The sequence below is a fragment of the Ambystoma mexicanum genome, chromosome 11 (genome assembly GCF_040938575.1).
Source record: "Ambystoma mexicanum isolate Mex_15411 chromosome 11, UKY_AmexF1_1, whole genome shotgun sequence".
Taxonomy (NCBI): domain Eukaryota; kingdom Metazoa; phylum Chordata; class Amphibia; order Caudata; family Ambystomatidae; genus Ambystoma; species Ambystoma mexicanum.
In genome coordinates, this window is record NC_090934.1 from 973301144 (window position 1) to 973320016 (window position 18873).

The following is an 18873-nucleotide window of genomic DNA, read 5'->3' on the forward strand; positions in this document are numbered from 1 at the left end:
GCAAGCAACTACCTAAGCATGCACCTAAATTAAAAAAGTATAGCACAGAGTGGGTTAAGGGTACGGCCCACAGGATGTTTATGCCCTGGCCACAGAATGGGTCCCTATCAAAAGCCGTCTTACAGCACATGACGACTTATCTACATGTCACATATACAGGCAAGAAGCTAGAGAAACGTCTTGCTGTTCTAGAACTATGGAAGATGTTTGAACAGATGAAGGAGGAAGAGCCTCCTGCAGATTGGATATTAAACGTATGCACGAAAGGGGGTGAGACGCCTACCGCGCCACCAGCCCCGCATGAGCCAGCCAACGAGGGAAGTAAGACAGAGGGGCTCTACCCGTTAAGAGAACTAAAGGCAGCCACAGAGTATAGCAACCCCGCATATGAGTGGCCTACGTATAGTAACGACGACAATAAAGAAAAGGACCAGGAAATTAATCTTGCCTCCGCAGTCCCGAGGGACAAGGAGAGACGCAATGACGAAGGAAAGGATCAGGCACAGAGTTGTGCATCTCTCGTTAGGGAGAGAGAGGGAAAGAAAGGGAAAGGAAGTGAAGGCAGAACTGACGAGATAACATTCGCAAAAGACGAATGGATGGGAGGGCAGATATTCCTGAAACTAAATGGAAAAGGAAGTGATGATGAAAGGCCAAGAGAGAGGTCTGATGAGATGCCAAGGAGAGAGAGAGAAAAGGAAAAGGAAATAAGGGATGAAAGGACAAGAGGAAGGATAGGCTGAAGCGAGAACAACTATATCGCGAAGAACAAGAGAAACAGCTCAATCCCAAACAGAAGGCAGCCTACGACCAGTACAAACAGAATAAGCAAAGGTTGGAAGAAGAGCAAAGGGTACATGAGAGGAGAGTAAAGAGAAGAAAAGATGAGGAAATTAGAAGGGCAAAGGAATGTACAAACGAAAGGATGAGGAAAGTAGACAAGGCTAGAGAAGAAGTGAGGAAGCGCAAGGGAATAGATGAGGAAGCAGAACATAAGCGCAGACAGAGGGCACAAGATCTTAAATATTTGGAGCGGGAAGTTAAAAAACCCAATCCTGTTGTAGAATGGGAAGAAATAGAAGAATTCTTTCCTGCACATGACTCGGTACCAGGTACGAGTGGGAGAAATATTGAGGATGACTTTGACACCAGAATCATCGGGGAAACGATTGATGAGATATACGATGAGATGGGGCTAGAACAGAGATCCCATGGGTAAAGGGAAGATGAGTGCCTGGAGAGCACTCAGCTATGTGACACAGAGGATGTCACCCTAAGTAGTGGGAAGAGGGGACTGTCCCCAGACAGACTGGAGATTGGGCAGGACGAAGAAGATGCAAGGAGTTGTGTAAACTGGGAGCATTCAGAATCTGACTCTGGTGGAAAAACGGAGGATGAGGCACACGAGGAAGGGAGACGGTGCGAAAAACGGCTCCCAGGGGACCAAGGGATACAGTGGTCAGACGCTAGCAAGTCCGCAAGTAGGACATTGAAGTCTGCCGCACAGTCCGGCCAACATGAAGGAACACCCCACGGTCAGAGGGGGGTGTCAGCACCTGCCTATGCAGATAGATTAAGGGCATTGCCAGGGAGACGGTAAGCCGGAAATGGCACCCCAGCGGTAGACAGGAGAGCTATGGGGAAAGAAAAGGAAGACTGGGCATTCCAATTCCCGCTGCTAGAAAAGGGGGGAGCAAGACCACAATATATTCCATGGCCACACATGGACCGAGAGAACCTAAAAAATAAGCTTCCAATGCTGACATCGGGAGCCTAGAAATGGATAAATGAGTTAGAGAAAATGATGGGGGGGCCCTTAGCTATAGGGGACATTAAGGGCCTCCTAATCACCATACTTGGTGAAAGAGCAGACAATGTATGGAAACGGGCAGGCTACCCTAGGGTAACCCTAATTAACACCTCCATGACGAAGCGCCATTTAATAATTGTAGAGCAGCAGTGTGGAAAGCGCTGCGAACGCTATATCCAGACACTTCCGATATGGGAGCTATAATGACGCGGAAAATGAAAGAGTCAGAGGATCCGTTGATTTATATCCAGAAATTTCAGGATGCATGGGTGCTCGAAACGCACGAGTCTTGGACGAAATCTATCCCTGTATTCTACCATATATTATGCCAAGGGTTGCCCGAGCCAGTGCAAAAACAACTCAAGAAATTAGTAGGAATAGAAGCCAAACCATGGGCTGAAATACAGTTGACAATTGCACATTACTATAGATTGTTGCAAGAAAAGAATTGAAAAAAGGAGGCAACACGTAAGGGTGAGGAGGCGAAGCTGGTGCAAAAGAAACTCTCAAAGTATGCTCTCGAGGGAGCCATGCTGACAAGCCCAGCTGAATCACACGCACAGCAAGCGACTAACCCATCACTGAATAATCAGGGTAGCGCAGGATTTTACCCAAGGGGAAGGGGTTTTGGAGGAAGAGGATGGCAGAGTAATCAGGGTGGGTTTCGAGGTAAACAGGGTGGCTTTCGGAATAATCAAGGTGGCTTTCAGAACGCGCAGATGGGCAGTGCAGCTACGCCAGATGGACGGATGGCCCGACCCCCGCCAGTGTGTTGGCTGTGTGGAATGACAGGACATGTGGGGCGCATGCGCGGAAGCCAAGGCATGTGGCAAAGCGGCCAAGGAATGGGAATAGACATGGTGAATCAGCCTGCTGTCCCACACCAGGGCAGTTCCCACAATCACGCAGTGCAGCAGGAGGTGTCAGGCTCTCAGCAAGGTGCGCAGCAAGTGGTTCAACCCTCGCACATGGGGAACGTACCACAGGGGCAATCCCAGCAGGTACCACCGCAAATGTTGCAGGGCACAAGCTCTGGAGGGGGAGTCAACCCTGTAAATGGGGGAAATCAGCAAGTATACAGTGTACTGAACTTATATATGAAGTAGGACAGCTCACGGGGGACTCTGATGTGTTCTATCCTATCAGTGACACCAGACCCTAATAGGGAACCTAGGGTGAATGTCGTCATAGGGGGTAAAGCATATTCCTTCTTAGTTGACACGGGTGTGACGCGCTCGTGCATACGAGAGGGCAAGTTTTCCTTGTCCGGCGAGGCCATAGATACTCAGAGTTTCACGGGCGCTCACAGTATAGTTCCCTTTACAAACACGCTCCCAGTCTCTGTGAGAGAGCGTGAAATGAATGTACCCTTATTATATTCACGCCAGACCCCAATAAATATCCTGGGTCGGGACTTAATGACTAAGTTGAATACAACAATCTCGTTTACCGGGAATGGTATAGTGTGCTCCACTCCAGGAATGCATTATTCAAACGTGTGCGAAATGATCAGAGCATACTCAGGACGTATAGCCATGAGAGCTATACCATTAGAGCCTGAAGTCTTCGCAAATGGCGTGCGGGTGCTCATGGCGGGATTGCCAGGCCTCGCGGATAGAACTATGAGGACACCTGATGAGTTCCTATTCAGACCAAGAATACCTATGCATGAAGAAGAGGGACAAGTATTTCCCTTAAAGATACAATCTTCCGCAGTGCGAGGGAAAGTGGTATTGGTCGAAGGATATGACGACGAAGGCAGACAATGGTGTGCAATTATCGCCATCGAAGAAGGGTATCGAGTGACTGACGTCACCGATGACGATCTGTTTGAAGAACACCCTGACCTAGAAGAGACAAGAGTCGAAGTGAGTCTCATATTTTGGGTCAAAATGATCAAACGGGAGGTGCCACAGAGAATGATGTTGGCGCTGATACGTCCAGAATACTTTGATGACGACATGGCCCAAGTGCCTGTCGTGGTATCGATTACAGGGCCCTATGACGTAGGCCTCCTGAAGGGGGCAGGTGAAGTGAAAATTAAACTGAAACCAGGAGCAATTTTACCAAGAGCACGACAATATCCTATGTCCAGAGAAGCAGATGAAGGGATCGCGAAGACAATTTCCGCCATGATGGAGCAGGGCATCCTAGTGACGTCAGAATCACCTTGCAATACGGTGATTTACCCTGTCAAGAAATCAAAGGGAGGGTCTTGGCGTTTAATCCAAGATTTAAGAGAATTAAACGATATATAGTTGAAGCCGGGTTCCCTCTAGTCCCTAATCCATCCACAATTCCATGCAACATACCCACTGAGGCAAAATATTTCACAGTGATTGACTTGAAAAATGCGTTTTTCTCAATCCCGTTGCACCGGGACTCACAAGACCTGACGTCATTCACTTTCAGGCAAATGCGCCTGAAAAGCACGAGGCTGCCACAGGGGTACTATGAGTCTCCATCAATATTCAGCATAGTCCTGCAGGTGGACCTAAGCAATATTACAGTAGACAGTGTTGTTTTGCAGTATGTGGATGACATTCTGAAGCGTCACTGAGGAACAATGCAGGCGCGACTCTGTCCAGCTACTGACTATCCTGGCTGAGAAAGGATATAAAGTTGACAAGGAAAAGCTACAATACTGTCAGCGAGAGGTGCTGTACATAGGCCAGCTAATCTCACACAAAGGGAAAAAGGTAACCCCAGAAAGGGCAGAAGCTATCATGAACACGGCTAAACCGCTCACGATAAAACAAATGCAAAGCTTCTTAGGCCTGTGCAATTATGTCAGAGCATGGGTTTTCGACTACAGCTCGTATACCAAGCCCTTGCTTCAGGCCCTAAAGAAGGCCCAGGCGACAAGGGAAAAAATCGAATGGACCGAGACAATGGAAAAGGGGTTTGCAGAACTCAAGGGGGCGATTTGTAAGGCCCCAGTTCTCGGGATTCCTAATTATGCAGAGGAATTGTACCTGTTCTCACGTACCGATGGCAATTTTAAGACGGCAGTGCTCGCTCAGCGAACCTCACTGGGGTACAAGCCCCTAGCATATTACAGCGGGAGTCTGGACCCGGTCATGAATGGCCACTTCCCATGCGAACAAATTCTAGCTGCTGCCGCGTTCGCCTTTGAAAAGGCGTCATCCATTGTGATGGGGTGCTCCATGACATTGTACGTCGAGCACTCGTTATTCGCCATACTAGAGAAGCCAAAGTGCACGCTGACATCTCAGAGAGCATCCGCATATGAAGTGATTATCTCTAACCCATTGATCAAGATAGTGCGATGTAAAACTGTGAAACCAGCTACTTTCATAGCTGAACCAGTCACAGAGGGAGAACCCGTATATGACTGCGCAAATTATGAGGAATTCTATGATGAAATCCCCAGGGTAAAGGAAAATGCCCTGGCAGGTGGTGAGGTCCTGTTTATTGACGGCTCATCAAGAATCGACCAAGAAAATGGAGAAGATACACAGGCGTGGCCGTGATAAAACACCTAGCGAATGGAGAGTTCCAGGTACTCGTCAGTGCACGAATACCATCTCACTATTCTGCGCAAGCTGCAGAACTATTGGCGCTGATGCTCGCCATTGAGAATCATGCAGACCAGGAAATAACAGTGTACAGTGACTCTGCCTATGTGACATCTACCGTGCACGTAGGCTTAGCACGCTGGAAAAGGAGGGGCTACCTCCGAGCGGACGGCATGCCAGTGCAACATGCTGCCTTATTGGACAGGTTGATAAAAGCACTACAGCTCCCAGTGGGCATAGCGGTCATGAAATGCACCGCCCACACCAAAGGGACAGATTTCGTGTCATGTGGAAATCATGAAGCGGACACGGAAGCCAAGCGCGTGGCATCCAAGGATGAAACAATCATGGACGTGGAGGTGGCACGTACCCATGAGCGTATGATGGTAGCACGAGCCACACCAGAGGCCTATAGCAACATGGGACAGACTCAGCTAATGGAACTCCAAGGAGAGGCACCTCAGGAGGAGAAAAATGTGTGGAAACGTCGAGGGTGTTCCTTAAACCCCTCTGACGGGTTATGGAGGCAAGACAGCACTGGTAAACCAGTAATGCCTGTCGCCCTACTGAAAGTAGCATTGGAGCAATTACACTACCCTATACATATGTCAAAAGAAAATCTTGCTGCACCGCTCGCATAAGACTGGTTTACACTGAATTTATCAGAGCATGTTGCATTCTTCACGGTGAACTGCATAATCTGCCAGCAATTCACCGCTGGGCACACACTGAAAGTAGTAAGAGGAGTTATCCCCCGGCCAAATGGGCCATTCCAGCACTTGCATATCGACTACGTCGACATGATTCAAGTGTGCGATGGGTTCAGGAATTTAATTGTGGTGGTGTGTCCATTCTCTAGATGGATAGAAGCAGGTCCTTGTGCACACCCACACTCTACCTGTGCTGCCAAATATCTAGTGAGGGAAGTGTTCCCTAGATGGGGGGTGTGCGAGGTAATGAGGTCAGACAATTAGGCTCACTTTGTTAATGAAGCTTTCGAGCAGATCAGCTTGTTGCTTGGTATAAAGCACAAGTTCTCATCGGCGTGTCATCCGGAGGGAAATGGCATATGTGAACGGCTCAACGGCTTGTTAAAGGAAAGGATAGCCAAGCTGAAACTCACATTGAAAAAGGGATGGCTGCACTGTCTACCACTGGCATTGTATGCACTTCGGAACCAACCAGGCCCTGACCATCATCTCACGCCGCATGAGATAGTCACAGGCAGAAGGATGAGGACCCTCTTACTCCCCGAGATAGAGCTAGAGGTGATGCCCAGCCAACAAAAGAGGTCTTGGGGACAGAGATGCAGGACTACCTGAATTGTATGACATCCAGCGTCTCTGTCATTTCAGGCCAGCTAAAGCGACAAAGAAAAGGGTGCCGCGCAGCACAAAATACAACAGGAAGTGCTGAAACAGACTCCGCACAAAGTCTATGTGTGCCACCCGTCTTCCCTGGTGATGCTGTTCTCATAAGGAACTTTACAAGGAAGAAGTGGGATGAGCCACGATTCAATGGCCCTTTCATCGTAGAGGACTGCACTACTTCAGCCATCAAAGTCCAGGGCAGAAGAGCATGGCTCTTCATGAATGACATTAAACCTTATATAGGAGAGAGCCCTCCAGCTGCATCCAACTACAAAGAAGCCACAGACAACGGCGAAGAACCTCAGCACGTGCAGACAAGATCCATGGTGAGGAAGAAGGACGCATGAGCAGCAACACAATGACAAAGAACTCTGTTTTAATTTGTGACTTTTGAATAAGAACATTTCCCCAAACCAGAAAAAGGTGATAAAGAACAATAATACAGACACTCTGTGCACCACAGTTGCAGGATAAAGAAGAGAACTACATGCACAAAGCCACAACAACGCTGATAAAACGAACTTTTGAAATAACGTCACGGTCAAGTAGTATAAAGAATCAAGACTCTGATAAGGAAAAAAAAAAGGACAATTCTTGAGAGCGTAACACAGCGTCCTGAAAGCAACCAGTGTCATGACTTTGTTTATAGAACTTATGGTATCTCCCAGCAAAGACCTCAAGTGGGATGTTCTAACCTACTTTCAGCTGGTGGTAATATCATATCCGACACTCATAGGGAGAGAAACCAATGTCACAGACTTTATTCAAGATCCTGCAAACAAGAAAATAATCTTGCAACTGCTAACTGTCATAACGGAAGCCTTCGCCGAGCTACCCAGCACAGCAAAAAGGACACAAATGCTTCCGCCGCCGGTAGACATTGATGAACTCACATTCACTTTGTTCTTTCAAATAATCGAGAAATGCCCAGGACCCATCGGGAGAACAACTGACACACGTACTTTCATCAGAGACCCAAGAAACCTAGCTCAATTGAACCAGCTGTGGACTCAACTAAAGCACCTTGTGGTAGTCCATGCAACAGGAAGGTGCAGAGACTGTGCGAATCAAAAGGAAAGCTCATGATCAGGACATAGCCAAACAGGACAAATGTCCCTATCACCCGAGGACACCCGGCTGGCGCACAATGTCCTGTTTAGACTAGTTGCAGACTATCCGGAAATGGTGGGGAGGCCTGCAGATGTTGACGTCATCACCTTCCTTAGAGATCCAGCCAGCATCTCACACATGGGCACACTCCTCCACGGCATAATGCTCCAGATGGAGCTATCCAACTTCCAGCGAGAATACTTAAGGAGGTTCCAGCGAGACTTACCACCGTGGGACAGATCGAGGAAACAGAGAGACAGTGCCTATCTTTCCACCGTTGGATAGATCAAAGGGACAGAGACACAGTTCTTCAATTTTCCGCCGAAGGACAGATCGAGAAGAGCAGAAACAAGAAAGTTCACCATCTTATTTTTCCTTTTTACTTTTTCCTCTATTTTTCCTTATTTGTAGTCTTATTTTTCCATGTTCACTTTTATTTTTATTTATGTTTTCATTTTTACGTCAGTTTATTTTTGTGTGATTTTTGGCAGTTCCGTCTTTTCATTCCTTCGCATTGAACAGGTTCCAGCATGTCCTCAGGACCAAGGCAAATTCAAGGAGTGCACTGTGACTTTACCTACTATAGATATGCATTATGAATGTGATGCACCTGTCGATGCTAGCCTAACCCTTTTTTCCATAGTCTAGCAAAAGGAACTGTACTGCATACTCAGAGATTACTGACATCACCCGCAAGAGGGGGGACACTTGGAAAGCACTCGTCACTTTAAGTAGTAATGAACTCTTGAGCTACGAGATCAGAGCAAGAGAAGGAATAAATAACTGACTATGGACTTGTTCGAAATGGGGGCCCAGAACAGTAACTTAGTTTTACCTCCAGCAGAGGGGCGCCCCCGCTTCCCTGTAAGGAAATGCTGCCAGATGTCCTACAAGTCTATTATGTGTATATGCGTAGTAATTATCATTGTCTTTCTATCGTTGACTATCAGAACTGCTTTCTTTATTGGTGCACGAAGCGTCCCAAATTCAGTGCATCCACCAGATAATGGTCTGGGGCCTACAAAAGCACCCACACCCTATATAGTGATCCCAGTCCCCAGAAAAGTTGATGTTAAAACAAACGAGATAAAACTAAATGTAATTAGCAGTGATTCATACACACTTGAGGTAATGAACAAAGAAAAAGGCTGGAGACACTGCACACACATGCACACTGAACACACACAAACAAGGGCAAGTGTCAATGGCAACACGGCCTCAAACAAGGGCAAAAGAGAAGGGGAAACTGCCTACAGAACAAACAGCTCCAGAAAATAACGGAAGCAACCAAGGAGAACCAAGTGAGAAACCAATGAAAGAGGGCATAGCAAAATCCCTCAAAAGAACAGAAGTAGCCACAAAGGAACTCACAGAGAAAACACAAATGCTAATAGACCATCTGTTCCTGTTCATAAAGACGCATCAAAGGAGTTTGTTTAAACTCCATGACAGGGTATTGATTAGAAGGCAGGTATATGTATGACCAGCTGGTGTCCGTCTAGTCTGTCAAGTGTCTCTCCTATGTGTTCTGTTGTGGGTTGAATGTAAGAGAACCGTATTGTTGATTGTTTGAGATGAAATTGGGTTTTACGCGATTCTGTGAAGAAGAGGGAATCGCCAATGAATTGATGGTTTTGAGTTAATTGATAGTATAAATTTTGGCGGGAAAAGATTGGATTGGAGCTTGCATATCTGGTGCTCGCTCATACTAGTAGAAGGATAACAAACTGTATAAATATTGTTGGTAACGGAATTGAAAATGGAGGCGGTCACCCCACTTGCGCATCTATGCAAGCAACTACCTAAGCATGCACCTAAATTAAAAAAGTATAGCACAGAGTGGGTTAAGGGTACGGCCCACAGGATGTTTATGCCCTGGCCACAGAATGGGTCCCTATCAAAAGCCGTCTTACAGCACATGACGACTTATCTACATGTCACATATACAGGCAAGAAGCTAGAGAAACGTCTTGCTGTTCTAGAACTATGGAAGATGTTTGAACAGATGAAGGAGGAAGAGCCTCCTGCAGATTGGATATTAAACGTATGCACGAAAGGGGGTGAGACGCCTACCGCGCCACCAGCCCCGCATGAGCCAGCCAACGAGGGAAGTAAGACAGAGGGGCTCTACCCGTTAAGAGAACTAAAGGCAGCCACAGAGTATAGCAACCCCGCATATGAGTGGCCTACGTATAGTAACGACGACAATAAAGAAAAGGACCAGGAAATTAATCTTGCCTCCGCAGTCCCGAGGGACAAGGAGAGACGCAATGACGAAGGAAAGGATCAGGCACAGAGTTGTGCATCTCTCGTTAGGGAGAGAGAGGGAAAGAAAGGGAAAGGAAGTGAAGGCAGAACTGACGAGATAACATTCGCAAAAGACGAATGGATGGGAGGGCAGATATTCCTGAAACTAAATGGAAAAGGAAGTGATGATGAAAGGCCAAGAGAGAGGTCTGATGAGATGCCAAGGAGAGAGAGAGAAAAGGAAAAGGAAATAAGGGATGAAAGGACAAGAGGAAGGATAGGCTGAAGCGAGAACAACTATATCGCGAAGAACAAGAGAAACAGCTCAATCCCAAACAGAAGGCAGCCTACGACCAGTACAAACAGAATAAGCAAAGGTTGGAAGAAGAGCAAAGGGTACATGAGAGGAGAGTAAAGAGAAGAAAAGATGAGGAAATTAGAAGGGCAAAGGAATGTACAAACGAAAGGATGAGGAAAGTAGACAAGGCTAGAGAAGAAGTGAGGAAGCGCAAGGGAATAGATGAGGAAGCAGAACATAAGCGCAGACAGAGGGCACAAGATCTTAAATATTTGGAGTGGGAAGTTAAAAAACCCAATCCTGTTGTAGAATGGGAAGAAATAGAAGAATTCTTTCCTGCACATGACTCGGTACCAGGTACGAGTGGGAGAAATATTGAGGATGACTTTGACACCAGAATCATCGGGGAAACGATTGATGAGATATACGATGAGATGGGGCTAGAACAGAGATCCCATGGGTAAAGGGAAGATGAGTGCCTGGAGAGCACTCAGCTATGTGACACAGAGGATGTCACCCTAAGTAGTGGGAAGAGGGGACTGTCCCCAGACAGACTGGAGATTGGGCAGGACGAAGAAGATGCAAGGAGTTGTGTAAACTGGGAGCATTCAGAATCTGACTCTGGTGGAAAAACGGAGGATGAGGCACACGAGGAAGGGAGACGGTGCGAAAAACGGCTCCCAGGGGACCAAGGGATACAGTGGTCAGACGCTAGCAAGTCCGCAAGTAGGACATTGAAGTCTGCCGCACAGTCCGGACAACATGAAGGAACACCCCACGGTCAGAGGGGGGTGTCAGCACCTGCCTATGCAGATAGATTAAGGGCATTGCCAGGGAGACGGTAAGCCGGAAATGGCACCCCAGCGGTAGACAGGAGAGCTATGGGGAAAGAAAAGGAAGACTGGGCATTCCAATTCCCGCTGCTAGAAAAGGGGGGAGCAAGACCACAATATATTCCATGGCCACACATGGACCGAGAGAACCTAAAAAATAAGCTTCCAATGCTGACATCGGGAGCCTAGAAATGGATAAATGAGTTAGAGAAAATGATGGGGGGGCCCTTAGCTATAGGGGACATTAAGGGCCTCCTAATCACCATACTTGGTGAAAGAGCAGACAATGTATGGAAACGGGCAGGCTACCCTAGGGTAACCCTAATTAACACCTCCATGACGAAGCGCCATTTAATAATTGTAGAGCAGCAGTGTGGAAAGCGCTGCGAACGCTATATCCAGACACTTCCGATATGGGAGCTATAATGACGCGGAAAATGAAAGAGTCAGAGGATCCGTTGATTTATATCCAGAAATTTCAGGATGCATGGGTGCTCGAAACGCACGAGTCTTGGACGAAATCTATCCCTGTATTCTACCATATATTATGCCAAGGGTTGCCCGAGCCAGTGCAAAAACAACTCAAGAAATTAGTAGGAATAGAAGCCAAACCATGGGCTGAAATACAGTTGACAATTGCACATTACTATAGATTGTTGCAAGAAAAGAATTGAAAAAAGGAGGCAACACGTAAGGGTGAGGAGGCGAAGCTGGTGCAAAAGAAACTCTCAAAGTATGCTCTCGAGGGAGCCATGCTGACAAGCCCAGCTGAATCACACGCACAGCAAGCGACTAACCCATCACTGAATAATCAGGGTAGCGCAGGATTTTACCCAAGGGGAAGGGGTTTTGGAGGAAGAGGATGGCAGAGTAATCAGGGTGGGTTTCGAGGTAAACAGGGTGGCTTTCGGAATAATCAAGGTGGCTTTCAGAACGCGCAGATGGGCAGTGCAGCTACGCCAGATGGACGGATGGCCCGACCCCCGCCAGTGTGTTGGCTGTGTGGAATGACAGGACATGTGGGGCGCATGCGCGGAAGCCAAGGCATGTGGCAAAGCGGCCAAGGAATGGGAATAGACATGGTGAATCAGCCTGCTGTCCCACACCAGGGCAGTTCCCACAATCACGCAGTGCAGCAGGAGGTGTCAGGCTCTCAGCAAGGTGCGCAGCAAGTGGTTCAACCCTCGCACATGGGGAACGTACCACAGGGGCAATCCCAGCAGGTACCACCGCAAATGTTGCAGGGCACAAGCTCTGGAGGGGGAGTCAACCCTGTAAATGGGGGAAATCAGCAAGTATACAGTGTACTGAACTTATATATGAAGTAGGACAGCTCACGGGGGACTCTGATGTGTTCTATCCTATCAGTGACACCAGACCCTAATAGGGAACCTAGGGTGAATGTCGTCATAGGGGGTAAAGCATATTCCTTCTTAGTTGACACGGGTGTGACGCGCTCGTGCATACGAGAGGGCAAGTTTTCCTTGTCCGGCGAGGCCATAGATACTCAGAGTTTCACGGGCGCTCACAGTATAGTTCCCTTTACAAACACGCTCCCAGTCTCTGTGGGAGAGCGTGAAATGAATGTACCCTTATTATATTCACGCCAGACCCCAATAAATATCCTGGGTCGGGACTTAATGACTAAGTTGAATACAACAATCTCGTTTACCGGGAATGGTATAGTGTGCTCCACTCCAGGAATGCATTATTCAAACGTGTGCGAAATGATCAGAGCATACTCAGGACGTATAGCCATGAGAGCTATACCATTAGAGCCTGAAGTCTTCGCAAATGGCGTGCGGGTGCTCATGGCGGGATTGCCAGGCCTCGCGGATAGAACTATGAGGACACCTGATGAGTTCCTATTCAGACCAAGAATACCTATGCATGAAGAAGAGGGACAAGTATTTCCCTTAAAGATACAATCTTCCGCAGTGCGAGGGAAAGTGGTATTGGTCGAAGGATATGACGACGAAGGCAGACAATGGTGTGCAATTATCGCCATCGAAGAAGGGTATCGAGTGACTGACGTCACCGATGACGATCTGTTTGAAGAACACCCTGACCTAGAAGAGACAAGAGTCGAAGTGAGTCTCATATTTTGGGTCAAAATGATCAAACGGGAGGTGCCACAGAGAATGATGTTGGCGCTGATACGTCCAGAATACTTTGATGACGACATGGCCCAAGTGCCTGTCGTGGTATCGATTACAGGGCCCTATGACGTAGGCCTCCTGAAGGGGGCAGGTGAAGTGAAAATTAAACTGAAACCAGGAGCAATTTTACCAAGAGCACGACAATATCCTATGTCCAGAGAAGCAGATGAAGGGATCGCGAAGACAATTTCCGCCATGATGGAGCAGGGCATCCTAGTGACGTCAGAATCACCTTGCAATACGGTGATTTACCCTGTCAAGAAATCAAAGGGAGGGTCTTGGCGTTTAATCCAAGATTTAAGAGAATTAAACGATATATAGTTGAAGCCGGGTTCCCTCTAGTCCCTAATCCATCCACAATTCCATGCAACATACCCACTGAGGCAAAATATTTCACAGTGATTGACTTGAAAAATGCGTTTTTCTCAATCCCGTTGCACCGGGACTCACAAGACCTGACGTCATTCACTTTCAGGCAAATGCGCCTGAAAAGCACGAGGCTGCCACAGGGGTACTATGAGTCTCCATCAATATTCAGCATAGTCCTGCAGGTGGACCTAAGCAATATTACAGTAGACAGTGTTGTTTTGCAGTATGTGGATGACATTCTGAAGCGTCACTGAGGAACAATGCAGGCGCGACTCTGTCCAGCTACTGACTATCCTGGCTGAGAAAGGATATAAAGTTGACAAGGAAAAGCTACAATACTGTCAGCGAGAGGTGCTGTACATAGGCCAGCTAATCTCACACAAAGGGAAAAAGGTAACCCCAGAAAGGGCAGAAGCTATCATGAACACGGCTAAACCGCTCACGATAAAACAAATGCAAAGCTTCTTAGGCCTGTGCAATTATGTCAGAGCATGGGTTTTCGACTACAGCTCGTATACCAAGCCCTTGCTTCAGGCCCTAAAGAAGGCCCAGGCGACAAGGGAAAAAATCGAATGGACCGAGACAATGGAAAAGGGGTTTGCAGAACTCAAGGGGGCGATTTGTAAGGCCCCAGTTCTCGGGATTCCTAATTATGCAGAGGAATTGTACCTGTTCTCACGTACCGATGGCAATTTTAAGACGGCAGTGCTCGCTCAGCGAACCTCACTGGGGTACAAGCCCCTAGCATATTACAGCGGGAGTCTGGACCCGGTCATGAATGGCCACTTCCCATGCGAACAAATTCTAGCTGCTGCCGCGTTCGCCTTTGAAAAGGCGTCATCCATTGTGATGGGGTGCTCCATGACATTGTACGTCGAGCACTCGTTATTCGCCATACTAGAGAAGCCAAAGTGCACGCTGACATCTCAGAGAGCATCCGCATATGAAGTGATTATCTCTAACCCATTGATCAAGATAGTGCGATGTAAAACTGTGAAACCAGCTACTTTCATAGCTGAACCAGTCACAGAGGGAGAACCCGTATATGACTGCGCAAATTATGAGGAATTCTATGATGAAATCCCCAGGGTAAAGGAAAATGCCCTGGCAGGTGGTGAGGTCCTGTTTATTGACGGCTCATCAAGAATCGACCAAGAAAATGGAGAAGATACACAGGCGTGGCCGTGATAAAACACCTAGCGAATGGAGAGTTCCAGGTACTCGTCAGTGCACGAATACCATCTCACTATTCTGCGCAAGCTGCAGAACTATTGGCGCTGATGCTCGCCATTGAGAATCATGCAGACCAGGAAATAACAGTGTACAGTGACTCTGCCTATGTGACATCTACCGTGCACGTAGGCTTAGCACGCTGGAAAAGGAGGGGCTACCTCCGAGCGGACGGCATGCCAGTGCAACATGCTGCCTTATTGGACAGGTTGATAAAAGCACTACAGCTCCCAGTGGGCATAGCGGTCATGAAATGCACCGCCCACACCAAAGGGACAGATTTCGTGTCATGTGGAAATCATGAAGCGGACACGGAAGCCAAGCGCGTGGCATCCAAGGATGAAACAATCATGGACGTGGAGGTGGCACGTACCCATGAGCGTATGATGGTAGCACGAGCCACACCAGAGGCCTATAGCAACATGGGACAGACTCAGCTAATGGAACTCCAAGGAGAGGCACCTCAGGAGGAGAAAAATGTGTGGAAACGTCGAGGGTGTTCCTTAAACCCCTCTGACGGGTTATGGAGGCAAGACAGCACTGGTAAACCAGTAATGCCTGTCGCCCTACTGAAAGTAGCATTGGAGCAATTACACTACCCTATACATATGTCAAAAGAAAATCTTGCTGCACCGCTCGCATAAGACTGGTTTACACTGAATTTATCAGAGCATGTTGCATTCTTCACGGTGAACTGCATAATCTGCCAGCAATTCACCGCTGGGCACACACTGAAAGTAGTAAGAGGAGTTATCCCCCGGCCAAATGGGCCATTCCAGCACTTGCATATCGACTACGTCGACATGATTCAAGTGTGCGATGGGTTCAGGAATTTAATTGTGGTGGTGTGTCCATTCTCTAGATGGATAGAAGCAGGTCCTTGTGCACACCCACACTCTACCTGTGCTGCCAAATATCTAGTGAGGGAAGTGTTCCCTAGATGGGGGGTGTGCGAGGTAATGAGGTCAGACAATTAGGCTCACTTTGTTAATGAAGCTTTCGAGCAGATCAGCTTGTTGCTTGGTATAAAGCACAAGTTCTCATCGGCGTGTCATCCGGAGGGAAATGGCATATGTGAACGGCTCAACGGCTTGTTAAAGGAAAGGATAGCCAAGCTGAAACTCACATTGAAAAAGGGATGGCTGCACTGTCTACCACTGGCATTGTATGCACTTCGGAACCAACCAGGCCCTGACCATCATCTCACGCCGCATGAGATAGTCACAGGCAGAAGGATGAGGACCCTCTTACTCCCCGAGATAGAGCTAGAGGTGATGCCCAGCCAACAAAAGAGGTCTTGGGGACAGAGATGCAGGACTACCTGAATTGTATGACATCCAGCGTCTCTGTCATTTCAGGCCAGCTAAAGCGACAAAGAAAAGGGTGCCGCGCAGCACAAAATACAACAGGAAGTGCTGAAACAGACTCCGCACAAAGTCTATGTGTGCCACCCGTCTTCCCTGGTGATGCTGTTCTCATAAGGAACTTTACAAGGAAGAAGTGGGATGAGCCACGATTCAATGGCCCTTTCATCGTAGAGGACTGCACTACTTCAGCCATCAAAGTCCAGGGCAGAAGAGCATGGCTCTTCATGAATGACATTAAACCTTATATAGGAGAGAGCCCTCCAGCTGCATCCAACTACAAAGAAGCCACAGACAACGGCGAAGAACCTCAGCACGTGCAGACAAGATCCATGGTGAGGAAGAAGGACGCATGAGCAGCAACACAATGACAAAGAACTCTGTTTTAATTTGTGACTTTTGAATAAGAACATTTCCCCAAACCAGAAAAAGGTGATAAAGAACAATAATACAGACACTCTGTGCACCACAGTTGCAGGATAAAGAAGAGAACTACATGCACAAAGCCACAACAACGCTGATAAAACGAACTTTTGAAATAACGTCACGGTCAAGTAGTATAAAGAATCAAGACTCTGATAAGGAAAAAAAAAAGGACAATTCTTGAGAGCGTAACACAGCGTCCTGAAAGCAACCAGTGTCATGACTTTGTTTATAGAACTTATGGTATCTCCCAGCAAAGACCTCAAGTGGGATGTTCTAACCTACTTTCAGCTGGTGGTAATATCATATCCGACACTCATAGGGAGAGAAACCAATGTCACAGACTTTATTCAAGATCCTGCAAACAAGAAAATAATCTTGCAACTGCTAACTGTCATAACGGAAGCCTTCGCCGAGCTACCCAGCACAGCAAAAAGGACACAAATGCTTCCGCCGCCGGTAGACATTGATGAACTCACATTCACTTTGTTCTTTCAAATAATCGAGAAATGCCCAGGACCCATCGGGAGAACAACTGACACACGTACTTTCATCAGAGACCCAAGAAACCTAGCTCAATTGAACCAGCTGTGGACTCAACTAAAGCACCTTGTGGTAGTCCATGCAACAGGAAGGTGCAGAGACTGTGCGAATCAAAAGGAAAGCTCATGATCAGGACATAGCCAAACAGGACAAATGTCCCTATCACCCGAGGACACCCGGCTGGCGCACAATGTCCTGTTTAGACTAGTTGCAGACTATCCGGAAATGGTGGGGAGGCCTGCAGATGTTGACGTCATCACCTTCCTTAGAGATCCAGCCAGCATCTCACACATGGGCACACTCCTCCACGGCATAATGCTCCAGATGGAGCTATCCAACTTCCAGCGAGAATACTTAAGGAGGTTCCAGCGAGACTTACCACCGTGGGACAGATCGAGGAAACAGAGAGACAGTGCCTATCTTTCCACCGTTGGATAGATCAAAGGGACAGAGACACAGTTCTTCAATTTTCCGCCGAAGGACAGATCGAGAAGAGCAGAAACAAGAAAGTTCACCATCTTATTTTTCCTTTTTACTTTTTCCTCTATTTTTCCTTATTTGTAGTCTTATTTTTCCATGTTCACTTTTATTTTTATTTATGTTTTCATTTTTACGTCAGTTTATTTTTGTGTGATTTTTGGCAGTTCCGTCTTTTCATTCCTTCGCATTGAACAGGTTCCAGCATGTCCTCAGGACCAAGGCAAATTCAAGGAGTGCACTGTGACTTTACCTACTATAGATATGCATTATGAATGTGATGCACCTGTCGATGCTAGCCTAACCCTTTTTTCCATAGTCTAGCAAAAGGAACTGTACTGCATACTCAGAGATTACTGACATCACCCGCAAGAGGGGGGACACTTGGAAAGCACTCGTCACTTTAAGTAGTAATGAACTCTTGAGCTACGAGATCAGAGCAAGAGAAGGAATAAATAACTGACTATGGACTTGTTCGAAATGGGGGCCCAGAACAGTAACTTAGTTTTACCTCCAGCAGAGGGGCGCCCCCGCTTCCCTGTAAGGAAATGCTGCCAGATGTCCTACAAGTCTATTATGTGTATATGCGTAGTAATTATCATTGTCTTTCTATCGTTGACTATCAGAACTGCTTTCTTTATTGGTGCACGAAGCGTCCCAAATTCAGTGCATCCACCAGATAATGGTCTGGGGCCTACAAAAGCACCCACACCCTATATAGTGATCCCAGTCCCCAGAAAAGTTGATGTTAAAACAAACGAGATAAAACTAAATGTAATTAGCAGTGATTCATACACACTTGAGGTAATGAACAAAGAAAAAGGCTGGAGACACTGCACACACATGCACACTGAACACACACAAACAAGGGCAAGTGTCAATGGCAACACGGCCTCAAACAAGGGCAAAAGAGAAGGGGAAACTGCCTACAGAACAAACAGCTCCAGAAAATAACGGAAGCAACCAAGGAGAACCAAGTGAGAAACCAATGAAAGAGGGCATAGCAAAATCCCTCAAAAGAACAGAAGTAGCCACAAAGGAACTCACAGAGAAAACACAAATGCTAATAGACCATCTGTTCCTGTTCATAGTCAGAGCTAA